Source organism: Schistocerca cancellata, chromosome 2 (assembly GCF_023864275.1).
Source record: "Schistocerca cancellata isolate TAMUIC-IGC-003103 chromosome 2, iqSchCanc2.1, whole genome shotgun sequence".
NCBI lineage: Eukaryota > Metazoa > Arthropoda > Insecta > Orthoptera > Acrididae > Schistocerca > Schistocerca cancellata.
The window spans coordinates 1,096,253,499-1,096,279,351 of NC_064627.1; the positions used below are offsets into that span (position 1 = coordinate 1,096,253,499).

A 25,853-nucleotide genomic window follows, 5' to 3' on the forward strand; every position below is an offset into this window, starting at 1 on the left:
AAGCGATGCTAAGAGGATCCTGTTGCCATGTATTGTCGGCGATCCTTACCTTACGCAGCACCAGCAGCCACTCACTGAAGTAAGACCAGGCCATCTTTAACATTTAGAAGTGTTTCAAGGCTAGCCAGATGTGTTTCAGAGTAGCGAAGATGGACAAGTGCTTATAGCTCTCAACCTATGCAGTTTAGATCCCATGTTTATTAGACTTTTTTTTGTTTTTGTCCGTACTACCCCTCTGAAAGTATGTCGGTGACGTTCCAATCCCTTCGTTATGTGCGGGGGAAGTAAAATGGCCACTCAAAGACACATTCAATTTCCACCAAGCCATGGCTATTGATGGAAGCTACGACTTACGCATTATATGGTATCACACCAAATATTTTCATTGAAGAAGAAAATAATGTTTTGGAACTACATGCATTTTTTTTCGGAGTCTTACACAGTGACCAATTTTCCGTACCTAAGCGAGTACTGCGGCCAGTGCCAGTGTCTTCACAACACGATCCAATGTTTCTTTATCTGATTTCCAGGCACTAGATTTAGATATAAAAGGGTTTAGATTTTATCTGTTGTATTATGCTCGTTTTTTGGAAGTAACTAACTAATGTTGAGGTAAACACCTTCGCCACTTTAGACCAGATTTGGGGTACCGGTTTCTACGGGATACTGAGACGAACTCCAGCACTAACTCCAGGTAAGTGGCCCGTCAACATGGTGTATGCCAAAATACGATCATGTAATCGAGCATGACAACCGCTACCATCTATACCAGATGCAACACGCAAGTAACACATAGCACGTGGCCAGAGGAACTTTGATTCGTCAGTGGCATATATCATGGCAACGATGCATTTCGGGACAGATGGCCGGAAGACCTTTTTCCCTGCATTTCCAGTCATGAATCCGTTCGAACAAAAAAAATGGCTCTGAGCGCTATGGGACTTAACATGTATGGTCATCAGTCCCCTAGAACTTAGAACTACTTAAACCTAAGGACATCACACAACACCCAGTCATCACGAGGCAGAGAAAATCCCTGACCCCGCCGGGAATCGAACCCGGGAACCCGGGCGTGGGAAGCGAGAACGCTTCCGCACGACCACGAGATGCGGACTCCGTTCGAACAGTTTGTCAGTTTTATTAATGTTCACGCTGTGTAATGCGCATTTAGAAACCCATGTTACTTCTGTTTGAAGTCCGCAGCTCGTAGTCGTGCGGTAGCGCTCTCGCTTCCCACGCCCGGGTTCCTGGGTTCGATTCCCGGCGGGGTCAGGGATTATCTCTGCCTCGTGATGACTGGGTGTTGTGTGATGTCCTTAGGTTAGTTAAGTTTAAGTAGTTCTCAGTTCTAGGGGACTGATGACCACAGATGTTATGTCCCATAGTGCTCAGAGCCATTCTGTTTGAAATTTATGGCGTGGCAGCTGATCTGTGCTAGCTGCGCACGCTCGTTGAGTTGTCGTTGTTAACACTGGAAGACATACGTCAAAAAATGTCCCCTCTGACCTCTTTTAACCCTGCAGTGGCCGCACTACTTTCCGCTGGGCCACTTAGGAAAGAGGCAAACTTTACTTTACTCACGGCCGAATTTAACACCGCCAATTAAGATTAAGTACACCGAAAAATGTTACTGTCTCCGAAAGTATTTGTGTTTGTTACTCACCAAGAAGAATGCTCTCTTAAGAAGCACTTAACGTTAGTCGACGTGTTTTGCTTCTGCTGCCAGTTGTTAGAAGCGTATTACTCGTGTTAGAAAATACAGCTGAAACCCAGTGGCCAACGAACACTCGTTTCGGGACGCATGCGGCCCGCGGGCCCCAGTTTGACGACCAGTGTTTGTAATGTTTTGGTCCAGACAGGAGCGTCGCATATTACTAGTAACAGCGTTGAGTGTGGGAAGATAGCCCAAGGCCGTCGGCACACGGGCCGTGCTTTCGAACGTGAACGTTGAGCGTGCCGACTTCAACGCGCTGCTGAATGCTCAGAAACGATGCGATTGGTGCATACGGTACGTGGGCCGCAGCGTGGTGTACGCGATCTCAAGGCGCTCCACCGCCAATTGTCGACTATTTACGAAATAAACGGGCGTAAAATTCCTATATTAGCTCTATTAAAACGTACATTTCCTCCTTTTCCATATGCTAGTCAGGTTGTTCTGTCTGTAGTATACATAACTAAAAACTTCGATATCCATGAAAATGTTATAAGGCAAAAAGGAAAGTACTATCTCCAGCCAATAAGCACATAGGCTTACAAAAGTTCGTTTACGAATAGTGGGATACAACTTTACAGTAGTTCTCCTCCTCCTCATCATCATCATTTAAGACTGATTATGCCTTTCAGCGTTCAGTCTGGAGCATAGCCCCCCCTTATACAGTTCCTCCATGATCCCCTATTCAGTGCTAACTTTGGTGCCTCTTCTGATGTTAAACCTATTACTTCAAAATCATTCTTAACCGAATCCAGGTACCTTCTCCTCGGTCTGCCCCGACTCCTCCTACCCTCTGCTGCTGAACCCATGAGTCTCTTCGGTAACCTTGCTTCTCCCATGCGTGTAACATGACCCCACCATCTAAGCCTGTTCGCCCTGACTGCTACATCTATAGAGTTCATTCCCAGTTTTTCTTTGATTTCTGCATTGTGGACACCCTCCTGCCATTGTTCCCATCTACTAGTACCTGCAATCATCCTAGCTACTTTCATATCCGTAACCTCAACCTTGCTGATAAGGTAGCCTGAATCCATCCAGCTTTCGCTCCCATACAACAAAGTTGGTCGAAAGATTGAACGGTGCACAGATAACTTAGTCTTGGTACTGACTTCCTTCTTGCAGAAGAGAGTAGATCGTAGCTGAGCACTCACTGCATTAGCTTTGCTACACCTTGCTTCCAGTTCTTTCACTATGTTGCCATCCTGTGAGAATATGCATCCTAAGTACTTGAAACCGTTCACCTGTTCTAACTTTGTTTCTCCTATTTGGCACTCCATCCGTTTATATTTCTTTCCCACTGACATTACTTTCGTTTTGGAGATGCTAATCTTCTTACCATAGTCCTTACATTTCTGATCTAGCTCTGAAATATTACTTTGCAAACTTTCAATCGAATCTGCCATCACAACTAAGTCATCCGCATATGCAAGACTGCTTATTTTGTGTTCACATATCTTAATCTCACCCCGCCAGTCTATTGTTTTCAACATATGATCCATAAATAATATGAATAACAGTGGAGACAGGTTGCAGCCTTGTCTTACCCCTGAAACTACTCTGAACCATGAACTCAATGTACCGTCAACTCTAACTGCTGCCTGACTATCCATGTAAAGACCTTTAATTGCTTGCAAAAGTTTGCCTCCTATTCCATAATCTTGTAGAACAGACAATAACTTCCTCCTAGGAACCCGGTCATATGCCTTTTCTAGATCTATAAAGCATAGATACAATTCCCTGTTCCACTCATAACACTTCTCCATTATTTGCCGTAAGCTAAAGATCTGGTCCTGACAACCTGTAAGAGGCCTAAACCCACACTGATTTTCATCCAATTGGTCCTCAACTAATACTCGCACTTTCCTTTCAACAATACCTGAGAAGATTTTACCCACAACGCTGATTAAAGAGATACCTCTGTAGTTGTTACAATCTTTTCTGTTTCCATGTTTAAAGATTGGTGTGATTACTGCTTTTGTCCAGTCTGATGGAACCTGTCCCGACTCCCAGGCCATTTCAATTATCCTGTGTAGCCATTTAAGACCTGTTCTCCTCATGAGGGAAAAATTATTTCATCATTTATACTATCGACGACAGTGCTGCCAAAGCAGAGTTACTAAACACAGCCTTCCAAAATTCCTTCACTAAAGAGGACGCAATACATATTCCAGAATTCGAATCAAAAACTGCTGCCAATATGAGTAACTTAGAACTAGATATCCTCGGAGTAGTGAAGCAACTTAAATCACTCATTAAAAGCAAGTTTTTCGGTCCAGACATTATACCAATTAGGTTCCTTTCAGCGTATGCTGATACAATAGCTCCATACTTAACAAACATATACAACCGTTCGCCCGACGAAAGTTCCGTACACATAGACTGGAAAGTTGCACAGGTCGCATCAGTACTCAAGAAACGTAGTAGGAATAATCCACCAAATTATAGGCCCATATCATTAACGCCGATATGCAGCAGGATTTTGGAACAAGAGCAGCACGTTTTGTATTATCGTGAACTAGGGGAGAGAGTATCATGACGTGGTACAGGATTTTGGATGGGCACCATTAACACAAAGGCGTTTATCATTTCGGTGGAATCTTCTCACAAAATTTCAATCCAACTATCTCCTACGAATGCGAAAATATTTTGCTGTCGACCTGCATAGGGAGAAACCATCACCATAATAAAATAAGGGGAATCATAACTCGCACGGAAAGTTAAACGTGTTCCTTCTTTCCGCTCGCTGTTCGAGACTGGAACGACAGTGAAGTATTGGTGAAGGTGGTTCGATGAACCATCTGCCAGGTAGTTAAGTGTGATTCGCAGAGTATCTGTGTAGATATAGATGTAGATTTTCATTTTTTTAATAAAACGCTAAGGTGATTCTCACTTGATCACTGTTCCTATTCAGTAGCAAATCTTTAGAACATGAAAGATACAAAACTTAAAAGAAGACAGGGCAAAATATCTTACTGCAAGTATTGCAAGCGTTGCTGTAGACTTACAAAACTTAAAACAAGAAACAGCAAAATATGTTACTGCAAATTGAGCAAGTTGCCCTGTAGATTAAGCAAATCAAACAAACTCACTCCCGAAAAAGAGCACATTCATATTTACATAACATCGGATGTTATGAAATACACTTACATTTAACTAACAAGAAAGGATCAGAACCCACCAAAAAGGCAGAAGTTAGTAAAAAAAAAAGGTGTGTATACTGAGACGCGCACCATCAAAGCATCTAACCTCTTCTTCCGAATCGGTGACGCTACTGACTGTGCTTTTTTAAATCTCATCTTGTTCTTGGCGGACGGCCTATGACACCTGTTGAAGTTTGTCGCTGAACCGTTCACTTAGTTTTGTTACTACAGAGGCCACCTAACCTCCGATCGAACACGCTGGGCTACAGTACAGGTTATGATAAACCGACCACACGTGATTAATGGCTATATCTAGCAAACTATAGCTCCCGAATGCTTTAATCGTAGCTATATTATTGAGCAGAATCTAATTACAACAAATTATACCAACAACAATGAGCTTTTGGTGGATCATCAATGTGCCGTTCCGTTCAAACGGCATACTTTCATAATACACAAGTTACAATAGTTCTTTAACCACGAATATGACCTTCCTCGTCATTATATTACAATGATTCATACAATTAACGACTGGTTTTCGAGAGATCCTCAATTTGCTGGTGCTAAAAAAAAATGGTTCAAATGGCTCTGAGCACTATGGGACTCAACATGTTAGGTCATAAGTCCCCTAGAACTAAGAACTACTTAACCTAACGACATCACACACACCCATGCCCGAGGCAGGATTCGAACCTGCGACCGTAGCAGTCTCGCGGTTCCGGACTGCAGCGCCAGAACCGCTAGACCACCGCGGCCGGCTGCTGGTGCTCAGAAACGGCGTATATACACATATGGACTTCAACTGACAGGCAATATGGCGCATCGCAACTCTGTACCACGCTGAAGCGCCAAAGAAACTGGTATATGCATGCGTATACAAATATAGAGATACGTAAACAGGCAGAATACGGCGCTGCGGTGGGAACGCCTATGTAAGACAAGTGTCTGGCGCAGTCGTTCGGTCGGTTACTGCTGCTACAATGGCGAGCTATAAAGATGTAAGTGAGTTTGAACGTGCTGTTACAGTCGGCGCACGAGCGATGGTACACAGCATCTCCGAGGTAGCGATGAAGTGAAGTACGATCATTTCACGAGTGTACCGTGAATATCAGGAATCAGGTAGAACATCAAATCTCCGACATCGCTGCGGCCGGAAAAAAGATCCTACAATAACGGGACCAACGACGACTGAAGAGAATTTTTCAACGTGACAGAAGTGCAACCCTTCCGCAAATTGCTGCAGATTTCAGTGCTGGGCCGTCAACAAGCAACAAGTGTCAGCGTGCGAACCATTCAAAGAAACATCATCGACATGGGCTTTCAGAGTCCGAAGGCCCACTCATGTAACCTTATGGCTGCACGACACAAAGCTTTACGCCTCGCCTGGGCCCGTCAACACCGACACTGGGCTATTGAGTGGAAACATGTCGCGCGGCCGAACAAGTCTCCTTTCTAATTGTATCGAGCGGATGGACGTGTACGGTTATGGCGAGAACCTAATGAATTATTGACCCCGCATGTCAGCGCGGGACGGTTCAAGCTGGTGGAGGCTAGGTAATGGTGTGGGGCATGTGGAGTGATATGGGACCCCTGATACTTCTAGATACGAGTCTGACAGGTGACACGTACGTAAGCATTCTGCCTGATCACCTGCATCTATAAATGTCCATTGTGCATTCAGACCGACTTGGGTATTTCCAGCAGGACAATGGGACTCCCCATACGGCCAGAATTGCTACAGAGTGGCTCCAGGAACACCCTTCTGAATTTAATCACTTCCGCTGGCCACCAAACTCCCCAGACATGAAAATTATTGAGCATATCTGAGATGCCTTGCAACGAGCCATTCAGAAGAGATCTCGACCCCCTCGTTCTCTTACGGTTTTACGGACAGCCATGCAGGATTCATGGGGTCAATTCCCTCCAGCATTAGTTCAGGCATTAGTCGATTCCATGCCACGTCTTGTTGCGACACTTCTGCGTGCTCGCGGGGACCCTACACGATAAGAGGCTGATGTACGAGTGTCTTTGGCTCTAGTGTATATGCACAAAATTTGCAGGCGCTCAGAAACGGAATCTGTAGATATGGCTTTCAACTGACAGGCAATGTGGCGCCCCGCGACTCCGTAGTATATGAACAAACTAAGTTGACATTCGGCGAGGTGGCTGACGGAAACTACGGTAAATCGGAAATGTGTTTACAGTGTCGCCCACCAGCCACCGCGCAGAGTGTCAACGTAGTCTGATAACTTTTAACGTTGCAGCGCGTCTGCAATCGTGAATAATTTAATTATTATAAAGAATCCGCCTCGACTGCAAATAGAAACCGGATGGTGACCTAGGTTTCGGCACGGATAGCCACGCCTTCTTCGGAACACACTAAAACTACAAACTGCCTAAAGAGGCATGGGCGTTCTGTATTAATGTTGGACCATGCCTCTTTAGGCAGTTTGCAGTTTTAAAACTACAAACTGCCTAAAGAGGCATGGGCGTTCTGTATTAATGTTGGACCATGCCTCTTTAGGCAGTTTGCAGTTTTAGTGTGTCCCGAAGAAGGAGTGGTTATCCGCGCCGAAACCTAGGTCAACATCCGGTTTCTATTTGCAATCGAGGCGGATTCTTTGTAATCATTCAACATAGTTTGCACGTACAGCACTGGATGGAGATAGCGTGCATGTGACGTAGGCGGTGTTCTGCCATCTCACTGATCAAGGTTCAAACGCACGTTTGGAATATCTGCCATGCTGGACATTGCTTTGCACGGAGAGACTCGCCAACGCGCTACTCCGCCCTGTGACGTCATAAACTCGGCACGCTCGACGTTCGAGTGCACGGCCGGTCTGGCGACAAATTATGTGCTGCAGCGCGGCGCACCTTCATTGTCTCGGAGTACGACGCGGACCTCGTCTGCAGCGTCCGCCGGCGCCGTCACCCTCAGCAGCTGGGCGCCGCTGTACGAGACGCGGGGCAGCGCCGCCTCCGACTCCACCCCCGCCCCCACCCCCGCCTCCTGCTGCTCAGCGACGGCCGCCTCCACGGGCAGCCGCGAGTCGTCCACCACCGTCACCGCCGCCGGCGCCTCTTTGGGGGCGGCGTCTGAGCCGGCAGCGGCGCCGCCCGCGTCGCCGGCGGTGGAGGCGGCGGCCGCGGAGGCGAGCAGCAGCAGCAGCAGGTGTAGCGACGCCATGGCAGCACTGGGCGGGCGGAGGCCTCGGGCACCGCTTATATAGCGGCAGCAGCCCGGGTCCCTGACCCCGTGCGGTCGTTCGCACGCGCGGCCGGCCCGGCCCAGGTGGCCGCGGAGACGCCGTCCGCCGCTCCGGACACCTCTGCCGCCGCCCAGCAGCGCGATGTCATTCGGCGGACTCAGCCGCCGCGGCAGGCGCCGTTTAAAAACACGTCTCCCACATTCTTACAGCAGGTAGTGCAATGTGTAATCTCCCCCCCCCCCCTCCTTCCTTCTTCCATCAATTGTCCAACTTAAACAATGCCCAGTCCAAGTAATTGATAAGCAAAGTCTTTTATGAAGATTTGAGAGCAGCGAAGATTACAATAAGCTTTCAAGTTCACTTAGCTTCTCATGCTGAGAGGGCTCCAGTTCTTCTTGTGTAGGGGTATGATTCCTGATCCTAAAAATCTAACATCAGGTCCTCATGGTTGTTTTGAACTAAATAAATTGGAAGATTGTTGTTGCCGAATTTCTTACGTAAATATATTTTCCACTGATTTTCTCACATTTTAGTGTATCGCACAGTATTTTGATTTTTCACATTAACGAATTACATTGTTCGCACCTATTATAAAAAAAAGTCCTATCACATCACAGGCAAGCTTACAACTCTCACACTCTGTGGAAATAACAATATTGCAAAGGGTTTACAATTTTTCTTAATAAATGAATTCCTGCTAGTTTTCGATTATTATTTCATACATGAATCCACAAATAAACATAGTAAACAGTTCAGGACTCCGAAATTAATAATAGAAATGTTAAGTGTGCAAATAATTCGTAAATTCAAATGTTTCTAAAAAATAATTTTAACTGTACATTCAGTACTAGTACTTACCGATAATAACATTAAAAGTAAAATATTTCATAATGTAATTCCTTTTCCTAAAGTTTAGCCGGAAATATAACATACTGTGTATAAAATTATACGACAGTTTTCAGAAAAGCTACTGAGATAATATTAACCTGTCCAAAATTCGAAAAATAATATTGGTATCGACAACTACTCTTGAGAAAAAGTAATACTAGACGGAGTTTTGCTATCGCAAGTGGAACCAAATTTATTCGGATTACGCTACACCAGAGATCACGTAAACTACGCCCCGCGAATCGAATCAGGCCGGCGGCGTCAGTTCATCCGGACCGACGACGCTACTTGCATTTGCTCCGTAAAAGGTACTGGAGTGTCAAGCAAAATTTGAGACTGGATTGAGGATCTTTTGGTAGGGAGGACACATCATGTTATCTTGGATGGAGAGTTATCGTCAGCTGTTGAAGTAACTTCGGGTGTGCCACAGGGAATAGTGTTGGGACCCTTGTTGCTCATGTCGTATGGATGGATAGTTGATTTGGGGGGAGGGGACCAAACAGCGAGGTCGTCGTTCACATCGTATTGGGGAAGGATGGGGAAAGAAGTCGTCCGTGTCCTTTCAAAGGAACCATCCCAGCATTTTCCTGAAGCGATTTAGGGAAATCACAGCAACCCTAAATCAGGAGGGCCGGACGCCGGTTTGAACTGTCGGCTTCCCGAATGCGAGTCCCGTTTGCTAACCACTGCGCCATCCCGCTCTTTCCATGTTGTATATTAATGTCGCAGTTACCTGTAGTGAAGTGCAGTCTGAAAGAAGCTGCATAAATATTCAGTCAGATCTTGATAAAATTTCGAAGTTGTGCAAAGATTGGCAGCTTGCCTTCAGTGTTCAGAAACCATACACCTTTAAAACAAAAAAAACTTAGTGTCCTATAACTGCAATATCAATGAGTCACAGTTGTGATCGGCCTACTCCTACGAATTCCTGGGTGTAGCACTTTGTAGAGATATGAAATGGAATGATCACACAGGCTTAGTAATGCATAAAGCAGGTGGTAAACTTTGGTTTATTGGTAGAATACTGGGGAAGTGCAATCAGTCGACAAAGGAGATTGCTTACAACTCACTCGTGTGACCCATTCTAAAATATTATTCAAGTGTGTGGGACCAGTACAAAACAGGACTAATAGATTATGTTCAATGTGTACAGAGAAGGGCAGTACGAACGGTTACAGGACTATTTGATTCCTGGGAGAGTGTTACACTGATGCTGAAGAAACTAAACTGGCACACTCTCGGAGCTACACGTAATGCATCTCGGGAAAGTTTTTCCATTTCAGTCCGGGGTTGGTACAGCAACCAGTATGTATGATATGAAGAAACAAGCAGTCTTGGTTGCAATTTTAAAAACTCTTTATTATTTCCCAATGACGTGTTTCACCTTTATTTTAGCATCTTCGGATTGGCTAGTGTTTCCTAGCAATGGGTACATGCGATACCGCGCATAAAATATCCCAGCACGTAAATGCCCCTTGCCAAAGCTTCAGTGACGTGTGCAGCTTGAATATGTATGGACTACACCTGCGGCATGTTACTGCTGTGAAGACTTACTGTAGATATGATCCGGTATGGCTTGCATAGTACTGCGCCGAATGTCGTAATAAGGACATTGCGGATATTTTATGCAAGGTATCTCATGTACCAAATATCAGTCAATCAGAGGATGCGCAAAAGATACGTGAAATGCTTCACTGGTAAAGAATAAAAAAAATTTGACACCGCAACCAAGACAGCTTTTCTCTTCATATCTCGAAAAACACTTCTGACAAAGTTTCAAGAACTGGCTTTCAATGATGACTCTAGGAATACAGGGTGATTCAAAAAGAATACCACAACTTTAGGAATTTAAAACTCTGCAACGACAAAAGGCAGAGCTAAGCACTATCTGTCGGCGAATTAAGGGAGCTATAAAGTTTCATTTAGTTGTACATTTGTTCGCTTGAGGCGCTGTTGACTAGGCGTCAGCGTCAGTTGATGCTAAGATGGCGACCGCTCAACAGAAAGCTTTTTGTGTTATTGAGTACGGCAGAAGTGAATCGACGACAGTTGTTCAGCGTGCATCTCGAACGAAGTATGGTGTTAAACCTCCTGATAGGTGGTGTATTAAACGTTGGTATAAACAGTTTACAGAGAATGGGTGTTTGTGCAAAGGGAAAAGTTCTGGACGGCCGAGAACGAGTGATGAAAATGTAGCACGCATCCAGCAAGCATTTGTTCGCAGCCCAGGAAAATCGACTCTCAGAGCTATCAGAGAGCTGCAAATTCCACAATCAACTGTATGGAGAGTCCTACGAAAAAGGTTAGTTATGAAACCTGAACGTCAACTACCCGAGGCGATGGATCGGCCGCCAGGCAGCCCGTGACAGAGCACTTCATCACTGGCTTCCAAGAAGCCCTGATCTTACCCCCTGCGATTTTTTATTAAGGGGGTATGTTAAGGATATGGTGTTTCGGCCACCTCTCCCAGCCACCATTGATGATTTGAAACGAGAAATAACAGCAGCTATCCAAACTGTTACGACTGATATGCTACAGAGAGTGTGGAACGAGTTGGAGTATCGGGTTGATATTGCTCGGGTGTCTGGAGGGGGCCATATTGAACATCTCTGAACTTGTTTTTGAGTAAAAAAAAAACCTTTTTAAATACTCTTTGTAATGATGTATAACAGAAGGTTATATTATGTTTCTTTCATTAAATACACATTTTTAAAGTTGTGGTATTCTTTTTGAATCACCCTGTATACTGCAATTCCCCACATACCGCTCACACAGGGATTAGAATAATTACAGCACGCACAGAGGCATTCAGGCGATCATTCTCCCTGCGCTCAATACGTGAATGGAACAGGAAGCAACCCTAATAACTGGTAGAGTGGACTGTACCCTCTGCCAGGCACTTTGCGATGGTTTGTAGAGTATAGACGTAGCTGTAGATGTAGATGTATGGAACACGAGACGTTGCGATATAATTTAAATTTCGTGTTTGCAATACTAGGATATCTTCTCACTTGCGAAAACCTTGCGTTTGGGTTACGGAATGATGATGCGGTTCTCGTTCGTTCTTTTGTAACTTATTCAGCCCCCTGTGAAAGAAATTTGGTGAACTCTGCGCTACGCCGTAGGTCTTCTGAACTATCAGTTAGCCGGAAATTCAGAAAAAAATACGAGGATGGTTCAATAAATGACGCCACACAATCTTTTTTCTCAGGACGTAACTGTTCTTACGAGTTCGAATGTGCCTTATCGTGACCAGTGTACTTCAGGCATCTGTTACGAAAAATAAACTTCAACCAAAAGAATGCCACCGAAATTACCATTGATATTCATCAAACAAATAGTTATTGTTTGCAACAATGACCGAAAACAAATTTTGTAACCAAGTTAATTAATTTAGTATAATCAAACAAGCTTGTATTTAAGTATGTAACTGAGCTTGATTGAAATATTAACTACTTAACGATAACACACAGGCGCCAGCTCATGCTTGATGCTTCAGCAAAAGTTATGAACTTTATTTGTTTGGTTTAAAATGATGTTAAGTAGCAATTATTGACTTGTGTTTAGGCAGTAACGTGCAAGCTCAAATGAAAGTGCCACGACAATGACGTGACTGGAAGTTAACTGATACTGTACTGAAACACTTTAGAATCAGTGAAAATCTACACCGTCTAGCCACTAGCAACGCATAACGTCATATGTACTGAGCGTCACTGTCGTTCCGTTTTACGTTGCGCTGCCTGCGATTAATCAACATTTCATACTAGTTTTTATAGCAGTTGCGCTCAATACGATTTTATAAGTAGTAGCAGTCACTACAGACAACGCCGAATTTACGAGAACCAAGATTACATGCAGAACACAGAAAATATAAGATCACTTGCGCCCGGGACGCCATCAAGATCAAAAACAGATGAAAAGATCGAGAAAGTAGGTTATCTGATCGGATGTGAACATCAGTTGAGTATTCGATCGATTGCCGAAGCTGTAGGAAACTGGTGCCGAAAATTCTTACGATCGAGCAACAAGAATTTCATGAAATATTTATATTGACACTTTGAATACCAATGAAAATATTCTAATTTCTTGGAAAGAATCGTAACATGTGACAAATTTTTATTTTTGCACTTATGATCCAGAAAGTAAGTGCCAACCCATACATTCCAAGGGCCTGACTTTTTTCTTTTTTTTTTTAAAAAAAAAAGCAAGCTCGAATGAGCAAATCAAGATTCAAGGCAATGATGATTATTTTACTCAATATTGATGGAGTTGTATCTTCACTGATTTTCTGAAGGTCAGACTGATTAGTCAACATTACTATCTTGAGGTTCTTACTCAACTCTGTGATAAAATACGAAAAAAATGACCTGAATTGTGGAAGAACAAGTCATGGGTTCTGGATCAACACAACACACCGGCTCATACCGCATTGCCTTTTAAGACATTTCTAGCGAAGTACAGCATCCCAGTGTTTGATCATCAGTGATTATTTATCTATTCTCCAAGGTCAAATCTGCATTAAAAGGAGCAAGATTTCAGTCCCTTGAAGCAGTGCAATAAAAAGCGGGATGTGTCTTTAAGGAGCTCACAGAGGAAGACTTCCAGCGCTTGTTATATTAATGGAAAATTCTCATGGAGCGTTGTAGGGATAGAGGATGGCGTGTATTGAGGTTGACAGTAACTAAATTTCTATGTTTTTGAAATAAAATGTTGTACAGTAACAGGCCTGTTATTTCATAGCACCTCGTATGCTCTCCCGTTAAACATTTACAACGCCTTGCCTCTCTTTGCGTACCAAAGCGACAATGCATGTAATTACGCGCTCTAGCACAGCCACTTTGCGTCCATTGTCGAACACTGTCAGCTTGCAACTCTGCCTGTTCCCGTGCGCTGCATCTCAACGACGTTAGTGCCACACTGTTAACAATATCAACGGGTTTTATATAATGCGATATCTCTGACTCTGACAGCGTTTCTACTACAGTGTTTTACAATATTGGTTTTGTGTAGTTTCTCATTACGGTACAGTCCTTCAAATAATGATCACTGCCAATAAAAGAACAAAGTACTTACATATATAGTCAGAAAATAATATCTAGACTGTGAAATGAATGTGATAATTATGAGGTTCTGTGTTATAGTACTATAAAGCAACATTCACATTAAATGTATTATTTTTCTACATAGCCTCCATCACGTTCTACGGTCTTGCGCCAGCTTTGTGTAAGAGTGTGTTGATGAAAGCTCTTGTTCTGCGCTCGTAATCATGTTTTCACTGCATGAATTACGCTTTTCATCATCTTCAGAGTGTGTCCCACGAGGAGAAAACGTAAGTGGACCAAACAAGGTGTTATATCTGCCTGGGTGGATAAGGCAGTGATGTCCGACCCAATTTGGGAATGTGTTCTCAAGTTTTGAGACTCGTGTTTTGGAGCATGATTTATTTTGGATTCTTTTCAGACTGAGCACGTTGGAAACACTTGTTCACTTGTGCCTCTGAATTAAGCTTGTCCTTTTCGGCGAAACACCCACGAGAATGTCACCATTACTAGCCCAGAATTCACTTTCCCAGCGAATAGAGTTGCCTTGAGTGTCTTCATTTTTTTAGTGATAGCAGGTGATCCCAGTCAACTGACTGTAATTTTGTTTCCATCTCAAAGTGATGCACCCAGGTTTCGCCACCTGTAACGATCGGTGACAGAGAGTAGTCCTGAAACTGCTCCACATAGTTGAGGTGGAATGGCTTTTCTTTTAATGTTGTGGTCTGTTGTGAGCATTCGTGGAACTCATCTTGAGTACATCTTTCAATATCCAAGACTCTCTATTATTGCACACACGTTTCCAATTATTACCGATAGTTTGACAGCCAACTGCCAGTTTGCCGTGCACCGGTATGCACTAACAATGCCTTCCGTGAAATTCACTGTGTCGGGAGCAATGGCTCTGATACGAAGTCCCAAACGTGTCCGACCATGGAGATCAGTTTGTAGCGAAATGCAGGAAGATCTGCAGCGGATAGGCACTTGGTGCAGGGAGTGGCAACTGACCCTTAACATAGACAAATGTAATGTATTGCGAATACATAGAAAGAAGGATCCTTTATTGTATGATTATATGATAGCAGAACAAACACTGGTAGCAGTTACTTCTGTAAAATATCTGGGAGTATGCGTGCGGAACGATTTGAAGTGGAATGATCATATAAAATTAATTGTTGGTAAGGCGTGTACCAGGTTGAGATTCATGGGGAGAGTCCTTAGAAAATGTAGTCCATCAACAAAGGAGGTGGCTTACAAAACACTCGTTCGACCTATACTTGAGTATTGCGCATCAGTGTGGGATCCGTACCAGATCGGGTTGACGGAGGAGATAGAGAAGATCCAAAGAAGAGCGGCGCGTTTCGTCACAGGGTTATTTGGTAACCGTGATAGCGTTACGGAGATGTTTAACAAACTCAAGTGGCAGACTCTGCAAGAGAGGCGCTCTGCATCGCGGTGTAGCTTGCTCGCCAGGTTTCGAGAGGGTACGTTTCTGGACGAGGTATCGAATATATTGCTTCCCCCTACTTATACCTCCCGAGGAGATCACGAATGTAAAATTAGAGAGATTAGAGCGCGCACGGAGGCTTTCAGACAGTCGTTCTTCCCGCGAACCATACGCGACTGGAACAGGAAAGGGAGGTAATGACAGTGGCACGTAAAGTGCCCTCCGCCACACACCGTTGGGTGGCTTGCGGAGTATAAATGTAGATGTAGATGTAGATGTACTCAAGTTACAACAGTACTCCTAAAAACTGCAACATTACGACACACTGCACACAAACGATTATGGATGTTCACTACGTTTTCTTTTTCCAAAACCAAGAATTCGATCATAGCACGGTGATTATAACGAGTGTCTTGAGTAGACGCTATTTTGTGGTACAGTGCGGCTGTAACATCTGCCGGAATGGTTCGAAATTTCTCACACGTGCAGATGAAACATAAAATCTGAAGCATGTAAAAGGATATTTTCCTACAGACACTGAGGTGACAAAAGACATGGGATACGTCCTAATATCGTGTCGGACGTCCTTACTCCCTGCGTACTGCAGCAACGCGACGTGGCACAAACTCAACAAGTCGTTGGAAGTCCCGTGTAGAAATACTGAGGCATGCTGCCGCTATAGCCGTCAATAAATGCGAAAGCGTTGACGGTACAGGATTTTGTTGTCTAACTGACCTCTCGATTATATCCCATAAATGTTCCATGGGATTCATGTAGGGCGATTTGGGTGGTCAAATCATTTTCTCGAATTTTCCAGATTCTTTGTCAAACCAGTCGCGAACAGTTGTCGCCCAGTGACATGACACATCGTCAAACATAAAAATTCCATCGTTGTTTGGGAACATGAAGTCTTTGAATATAGTTGCAAGGGGTCTCAGAGTAGCCAGACATAACCATTTCCAGTCAATGATCGGTTTAGGACACTTCCCATTCCATGTAAACAAAGCAATCACCACTGTGGAACCACCACCGGCTTGTACAGTGCCTTGTTCAGAACTTGGGTACATGGCTTCGTGTGGTTTGCGCCACCCTCGAACCATACCATCATCTCTTACCAACTGAAATCGGAACTCATCCGACCACACTACGGTTTTGCAGTCGTTTATGGTCCAACCGACATGGTTACAACTCACGACGGGCGCTGTAGGCGATGTCGTGCTGCTAGCAAAGGCACTCGCGTCGGTCGCCTACTGCCATAGGCTATTAACGCCAGATTTCGCCGCATGTCCTAGAGGATACGTTCGTCGTACGTCCCACATTCATTTCTGCAGTAATTTCATGCAGTATTGCTTGTCTGTTAGCTCTGACGACTCTATGCCAACGTCGCTTCTCTCGATCGTTAAGTGAAGGCTGTCGGCCACTGTGTTGCCCGTAGTGAGAGGTAGTACCCGAAATTTAGTATTCTCTGCACGCTCTTGACACTACGGATCTCGGAATACTGAATTCCCTAACGATTTTCGCAACTGAATGTCCCATGCGTCTAGCTCCAACTACCATTCCGCGTTCAAAGTCTGTGCGGCCCTAATCACGTCAGAAACCTTTTCACGTGAATCACTTGGGCACAAATGAGAGCTCCGCCAATGCACTGCCTTTTTATACCTTGTATATCCTGTACTATCGCATCTCTCTATCCCATGATTTTTGTCATGTCAGTCAATATCAACATCTGATAATAAGGGAGTGGCAATATTTATTGAACACCACCCATTGGGATTTTTTGTGATCTCTCAAAGGCTTTTGATTGTGTAAATCATGAAATTCTGCTAGACAAGCTCAAGTATTGTGGCATGAGTGGGACAGTGCACAAATGATTTAATTCGTACCTAACTGGAAGAGTGCAGAAAGTTGAAATAAGTAGTTCTCATAATATGCAAAGATCAGCACGTTCCTCAAACTGGGGAACTATCAAGAATGGGGTTCCACAAGGGTCAGTCTTGGGTCCTTTGTTGTTCTTAATATATATTAATGACTTGCCATTCTATATTCATGAAGAGGCAAAGTTAGTTCTCTTTGCTGATGATACAAGTATAGTAATCACACCTGACAAACAAGAATTAACTGATGAAATTGTCAATACTGTCTTTCAGAAAATTACTAAGTGGTTCCTTGTAAACGGACTCTCACTGAATTTCGATAAGACACAGTACATACAGTTCCGTACAGTGAATGGTATGACACCATTAATAAATGTAGACCTTAATCAGAAGCATATAGCTAAGGTAGAATATTCAAAATTTTTAGGTGTGTCCATTGATGAGAGATTAAATTGGAAGAAACACATTGATGATCTGCTGAAACGTTTGAGTTCAGCTACTTATGCAATAAGGGTCATTGCAAATTTTGGTGATAAACATCTTAGTAAATTAGCTTACTATGCTTATTTTCACTCGTTGCTTTCATATGGCATCATATTTTGGGGTAATTCATCACTGAGGAATAAAGTATTTATTGCACAAAAGCGTGTAATCAGAATAATAGCTGGAGTCCACCCAAGATCATCCTGCAGACATTTATTTAAGGATCTAGGGATATTCACAGTAGCTTCTCTGTATATATACTCTCTTATGAAATTTGTTATTAACAACCAAACCCAATTCAAAAGTAATAGCAGTGTGCATAACTACAATACTAGGAGAAAGGATGATCTTCACTATTCAAGATTAAATCTAACTTTGGCACAGAAAGGGGTGAATTATACTGGCACTAAAGTCTTTGGTCACTTACCAAATAGTATTAAAAGTCTGACAGATAACCAACAAGTATTTAAGAAGAAATTAAAAGAATTTCTGAATGACAACTCCTTCTACTCCATAGAGGAATTTTTAGATATAAATTTAAAAAAAAATATTTAAAAAAATAAAAAATAAAATAAAAAACACAAAAAATGAAAAAGTTGTTATATTAACTTAAGTATGTTGTTAAATTAACTTAATTATGTCATGTATTGGAAAATTTGACTGGTTCCACATCATTACGAAATATCGTATTCATGATCCATGGAACTAGTATTAATCTAATCTAATCTAATCTGAATGATACTAACAGAATGACATGGATTAAATACCATAAAGAGAAACACTATATTTACTTTCTCCTGAACACAAAATTAACATTACTTTAACTTATATTTTGAACAGACAGTTAAGAAAAGTTCGTTTTATACACTAAAATAAACAGCAAATTTTATCTTGTGCCAGATTACCTCGTCCTTCACGTGCAGCACAATCACACAGGCATTCATCAGCACCAGTCGTGCCGAAGTTGTCTCGGTCTGGCGCTCCAAATAAACCATTACTTTGTCTGACTGCGTTGTTGCCTCTTTGTCTGTCATAATGTCTTCAGGTTGAGCGCCAACTTAGCCAACTAGTCCATCATCATATCACCATGGTCTACATACGAATAAATTATTTCATCATCAGCAATCATGGACAACACTCGTCCATTTGTATTCTCTGAAGTCATTTTATGCTAGCGATACAAGAGGGCAGTGATGACTGACACCGTGTCTAGATTCGTGTACGGCTGTTGGCTGAACTTAAATTTAATGATTGTCGTCATGGATACTTGCCGCTATTGCTTCCATAGTATCTAATACTTTACAGTAAACGTTTTTTTTTTAAGTCATCAGTCTTTTGACTGCTTCAATGTAGCCCGCCACGAATTCCTCTCCTGTGCCAACCTCTTCATCTCAGAGTAGCACTTGCAACCTACGTCCTCAATTATTTGCTGGCTATAACGCAATCTCTGTCTTGCTCTGTAGTTTTTATCCTCTACAGCTCAGTCTGCTACCATGAAAGTCATTCCTTGATGTATTAAAAGGTGTCCTATGACCCTGTACCTTCTTCTCGTCATTGTTTTCCACATATACGTTTCCTCTCGATTCTGCGCAGAACCTCCTCATTCCTTACCTTATCAATCCACCTAATTTTCAACATTCGTCTGTAGCATCACGTCTCAAATGCTTCGGTTCTCTTCCGTTCCAGTTTTCCCACAGTCTATGTTTTACTACCATACACGGCAGTCCTCCAAACGTACCTACATTCTAGGAAACGTCTTCCTCAAATTGAGGCTTATGTTTAACACTACACTACTGGCCATTAAAATTGCTTCACCAAGAAGAAATGTAGATGATAAATCGGTATTCATTGGACAAATATATTATACTAGAACTGACATATGATTACATTTTCACGCAATTTGGGTTCATAGATCTTGAAAAATCAGTACCCAGAACAACCACCTCTGGCCGTAATAACGGACTTGATACGCCTGGGAATTAGGTTAAACAGAGCTTGGATGGCGTATAAGATACAGCTGTCCATGCAGCTTCAACACGATACCACAGTTCATCAAGAGTAGTGACTGGCGTATTGTGACGAGCCAGTTGCTCGGCCACCATTAACCAAACGTTTTCAGTTGGTGAGTGATCTGGAGATGTGCTGGCCAGGGCAGCAGTCGAACATTTTCTGTATCCAGAAAGGCTCGTAAAGGACCTGCAACATGCGGTCGTGCATTATCCTGCTGAAATATAGGGATCGAATGAAGGGTAGAGCCACGGGTCGTAACACATCTGAAATGTAACGTCCACTGTTCAAAGTGCCGTCAATGCGAACAAAAGGTGACCGAGACGTGTAACCAATGGCACCCCATACCATCACGCAGGGTGATACGCCAGTATGGCGATGACGAAAACACACTTCCAATGTGCGTACACCGCGATGTCGCCAAACACGGAAGCGACCATCATCATGCTGTAAACAGAACCTAGATTCATCCGAAAAAATGTCGTTTTGCCATTCGTGCACCCAGGTTCGTCGTTAAGTACACCATCGCAGGCGCTCCTGTCTGCAGCGTCGAGGGTAACCGCAGCCATGGTCTCCGAGCTGATAGTCATGGTGTTGCAAACGTCGTCGAACTGTTTGTGAAGACGGTTGTTGTCTTGCAAACGTCCCCATCTGTTGACTCAGGGATCGAGACGTGGCTGCACTATCCGTTATAGCCATGCGGATAAGATGCCTGTCATCTCGACTGCTAGTGATACGAGGCCGTTGGGATCCAGCCCGGCGTTCCGTATTACCCTCGTGAACCCACCGATTCCATATTCTGCTAACAGTCTTTCGATCTCGACCAACGCGAGCAGCAATGTCGCGATACGATAAACTGCAATCGCGATAGCCTACAAACCGACCTTTATCCAAGTCGGAAACGTGATGGTACGCATTTCTCCTCCTTACACGAGGCATCACAACAACGTTTCACCAGGCAACGCCGGTCAACTGCTGTTTGTGTATGAGAAATCGGTTGGAAACTTTCCTCATGTCAGCACGTTGTAGGTGTCGCCATCGGCGCCAACCTTGTGTGAATGCTCTGAAAAGCTAATCATTTGCTTATCACAGCATCTTCTTCATGTCGGTTAAATTTCGCGTCTGTAGCACGTCATCTTCGTGGTGTAGCAATTTAATAGCCAGTAGTGTATTAGACTTCTCTTGGCCAGGAATGCCATTATTCCCAGTGTTAGTCTCCTTTTTACGTCAGCTTTGCTCCGTCTGTCATGGGTTATTTCGCTGCCTAGGTACCAGAATTGCCTAACTCCGACTATTTCGTGAACCCTGATTCTGATGTTATGTTTCTCGCTGTTCTCTTTTCAGCCAGTTCTCATTACTTTCGTCTTTCCTCGATTTACTCTCAATCCATAATCTGTACCCTTTAGACTGTTCAACACATCCTGTAATTCTTCTTCACTTTCACCCAGGATAGCAATGTCATCAGTCAATGTTTCCATTGATGTCCTTTCACCTTAAATTTCTGTTCCACTCCTGAACCTTTCCTTTATTTGCGTCATTGCTTCTTTGATGTATTGATTGAACAGTAGGAGCAAAAGACTTCATCCCTGTCTTATACCCTTGCAATCAATGGATTTCGTTCTTGGTCATTCCTACTACCAAATCCATATTCTCCAACAACCCTTTCTTCTACTCCTTCCCCTACAAATGCATTCCAATCCCTCATGACAAGTAGATTTTCATCTCCCATTATGTACTACATTAACAGTTCAATATTTTCATATATATTCTCTGTTTCTGCACTTTCTGCTTGCGACGTCGTCATGTATAACGAACTATCGTTTTCGGTGTATGTTTGCTGTCGATTCTGATGAGAACAACCCTGTCACTGAACTGTTCACAGTAACACACTCTCTGCCCTACCTTCCTACTCATAACGAATTATACTCCCGTTATACGATTTTCTGCTGCTGTTGATGTTACCCTATACCCGTCTGACCAGACATCGTTGAGTTCTTTCCGTTGCACTTTGCTGACCCCCACTATATCTAGACTGCGGCTTTGCATTTCGCTTTCAAGATTTTCTAACTTCCCTACAACGTTAAAACTCCTTACATTCCACGTCCCGACTAATAAAACGTTATCCTTTCTTTGGTTATTCAATCTTTTTCTCTTGGTCACCTCCTCCTTGGCAATCTCTTCCCTTGGGGGACTAGTCCGGAATCTTTTGGCAATGGAGAGATCATCATGACACTTTTTTAATTACAGGCCACATGTCCTGTGGATGAACATTATGTATCTTTAATGCAATGGTTTCCATTGCCTTCTGCATCCTTATGCCTTTGATCATTGCTGATTCTTCCGCCTTTTAGGGGCATTTTCCCACCCCTAGGACAAGAGAGTGCCCTGAACCTCTGCCCGCTCCTCCGCCCTCTTCGACGAGGCCGTTGGCAGAACGAGGGGAGGTTGACTTCTTATGCCGGAAGTCTTCGGCCGCCATTGCTGATGATTTTTATTCAAAATTTAAGCAGTGGTGAGGTGCGGAGACGGAACCACGGAGCTTTCCATTAGTAGTCAAAGACGCTACTCCTACACCACAGGTATAAAAAAAATAAAAATCCCGATGAATTGGAGTTCTGGTATAATGAGGCTGGATGACGGAGATTCCATGGTACTGGTACTAATTACGAAAAAAGTCTGGAAGCGAAGAGTTGATGCGATGTGGATCATTTTGCCGATTGATAGCCATCTTGTGCTAGGTGTCCTGTCCCGATGGTCTCTGTCTGAGAGTAATTAACAGCTCTTGTCTTATTCATTACTCCGGCCGACTGTGCCTGTGTGGCTAGTTGATATAAACGTAAACGTCGCCAGATCAGTGGTATTCGACGATCTGTCATAAAGAGTAACCGCACAGGATAATCGAAATCAGAAAAGTGCTCTATTCGTAATAGTCTTAGTAGTTTTATTCATCCGTAGATCTCCTTTACAAGGATACTGGAGATGTCTTGGTATTACAATCTAAGAACAACAGATATAAACTAATTCACATATATAGACATTTACAGACTTACGAGAGTAAATTGACAAGGATGAGACAGCTGGTCGGTAGTGGTCGTATAGTAGGGACCGTACCGGCATTTGCCTGAAATACACTCCTGGAAATTGAAATAAGAACACCGTGAATTCATTGTCCCAGGAAGGGGAAACTTTATTGACACATTCCTGGGGTCAGATACATCACATGATCACACTGACAGAACCACAGGCACATAGACACAGGCAACAGAGCATGCACAATGTCGGCACTAGTACAGTGTATATCCACCTTTCGCAGCAATGCAGGCTGCTATTCTCCCATGGAGACGATCGTAGAGATGCTGGATGTAGTCCTGTGGAACGGCTTGCCATGCCATTTCCACCTGGCGCCTCAGTTGGACCAGCGTTCGTGCTGGACGTGCAGACCGCGTGAGACGACGCTTCATCCAGTCCCAAACATGCTCAATGGGGGACAGATCCGGAGATCTTGCTGGCCAGGGTAGTTGACTTACACCTTCTAGAGCACGTTGGGTGGCACGGGATACATGCGGACGTGCATTGTCCTGTTGGAACAGCAAGTTCCCTTGCCGGTCTAGGAATGGTAGAACGATGGGTTCGATGACGGTTTGGATGTACCGTGCACTATTCAGTGTCCCCTCGACGATCACCAGTGGTGTACGGCCAGTGTAGGAGATCGCTCCCCACACTATGATGCCGGGTGTTGGCCCTGTGTGCCTCGGTCGTATGCAGTCCTGATTGTGGCGCTCACCTGCACGGCGCCAAACACGCATACGACCATCATTGGCACCAAGGCAAAAGCGACTCTCATCGCTGAAGACGACACGTCTCCATTCGTCCCTCCATTCACGCCTGTCGCGACACCACTGGAGGCGGGCTGCACGATGTTGGGCGTGAGCGGAAGACGGCCTAACGGTGTGCGGGACCGTAGCCCAGCTTCATGGAGACGGTTGCGAATGGTCCTCGCCGATACCCCAGGAGCAACAGTGTCCCTAATTTGCTGGGAAGTGGCGGTGCGGTCCCCTACGGCACTGCGTAGGATCCTACGGTCTTGGCGTGCATCCGTGCGTCGCTGCGGCCCGGTCCCAGGTCGACGGGCACGTGCACCTTCCGCCGACCACTGGCGACAACATCGATGTACTGTGGAGACCTCACCCCCCCCTTGTTGAGCAATTCGGCGGTACGTCCACCCGGCCTCCTGCATGCCCACTATACGCCCTCGCTCAAAGTCCGTCAACTGCACATACGGTTCACGTCCACGCTGTCGCGGCATGCTACCAGTGTTAAAGACTGCGATGGAGCTCCGTATGCCACGGCAAACTGGCTGACACTGACGGTGGCGGTGCACAAATGCTGCCCAGCTAGCGCCATTCGACGGCCAACACCGCGGTTCCTGGTGTGTCCGCTGTGCCGTGCGTGTGATCATTGCTTGTACAGCCCTCTCGAACTGTCCGGAGCAAGTATGGTGGGTCTGACACACCGGTGTCAATGTGTTCTTTTTTCCATTTCCAGGAGTGTAATTTAGGGAATCCAAGAAAACCTAAATCTGGGTAGTCGGATGAAGACTGGAGCCTCAACCCTACCGAATGCAGGGTCACTCTGTCACTTCAGTGCCATCTCCCTCAGTCTATCCCTAGCGTACAAAATGGCTCAAATAGCTCTAAGCACTATGGGATTTAACATCTGAGGTCATCAGTCCCCTAGACTTTAAACTACTTAAACCTAACTAACCTAAGGACATCACACACATTCATGCCCGAGGCAGAATTTGAACCTGCGACCGTAGCAGCAGCGCGGTTCCGGACTGAAGCGCCTAGAACCGCTCGGTCACAGCGGCCGGCTCCTAGCGTACAATTTTCTTACTCCCAGTCACTATACGCCCTCCACAAACACTGTTTCATAACACTACACACACAATCAGCTAACAACAGGACCATTTTATGTACCGCAACTTCCCATTTGCTAGTTTCAAAAATTGAGTCAGTATTCCTCCGTAAAGAGTTGGATGATGAGGTCAGAAAGAGGATGATAGATTTGGAAGTAAGTTTTTCCAGAAGAGATAAAAAGAAGGAAAAAATATAGTGTGAAAGTATTATGTGCAATGACAGAAGTTTTAGTACAGTTGTTATTATTATTAATTTGTGTTACATTTTTTACCGAAGTTAGTACTGTATTTTCGAAGCAATCTTTCAATGTATAGAATGTGCTGCTGAAGGGATACTTTTTTTTAATTTTCAAGAAATATTTTTAGCAATTTCTTTAACCTACCTTTGCAGTTTATTGTACAGTTTTATTCCTTGGTGGAAAACGTTGTTTTGAGTTTTATGTTTATTCTATTTGGTAAATATAAGTTCAGTGTAGATCTTGTTCCATGGTCATGGATAGAGCTATTTATGCAGCAGTAATCAACTTTAGTTTTGATGTGTTAAACGTACTGGTAAATGTGCTCACACAGTGCAGGTGAAATTCCCAGTGTTACGAACAGGTCTATACTAAGAGCTCGACTCGTTGGAGTCGTTGTCATTATTCTCATGACCCTTTTCGACAATATCCTCTGGATGAAAGGCCATCGGTTGGATCCTACCTGCAGGGTTGTGGATCTGTGACTGTGGATCGATTCCAGGGTGGATCGATTCCTGGGTGGCAATAATAACATGTAATCTATTACAGCGCGCACCGACTATCCAGTTGAAGATTTGCGGTTTTGCTCATTATCCGTGCGTAGTTACGAGAGCTTTCAAAAAATAAAAAAGCTAGGCCATAAGTCTTCTGATTCCATTACAACGAATATTTTCCTTTGGAATACGCAGTTATGCGTGTGACTCGCGTTTTAGATCGCGCCCTGAGATAGTGAAACGCAGTCACCAGTTATCAAAGCACGCGGTATGACCTTCGTCTGATCACACGAATGTTTTGACTTTCCGGGAAATGAGGATCGTCGACAGGAGAAGATAAACTGAAAAACGGAAACGGAAAAAGAAATTGAAATTACAATTAAATCAATACCATTAGCTACTGACAG

At 44.0% G+C, this 25,853-nt stretch overlaps 1 protein-coding gene across 1 annotated transcript in view; it reads right to left on the reverse strand.

The window, feature by feature from the left end:
• Nucleotides 1–7,832, reverse strand: part of LOC126163113 (carboxypeptidase B-like) — a 61,234-nt gene extending 53,402 nt beyond the window's left edge. Inside the window, exon 1 of the mRNA XM_049920036.1 lies at nt 7,726–7,832. The gene's annotated coding sequence lies outside the window, so the exon portion shown is untranslated. The remainder of the gene's footprint in view (nt 1–7,725) is intronic.
• Between the last annotated feature and the right edge of the window lie 18,021 nt (nt 7,833–25,853).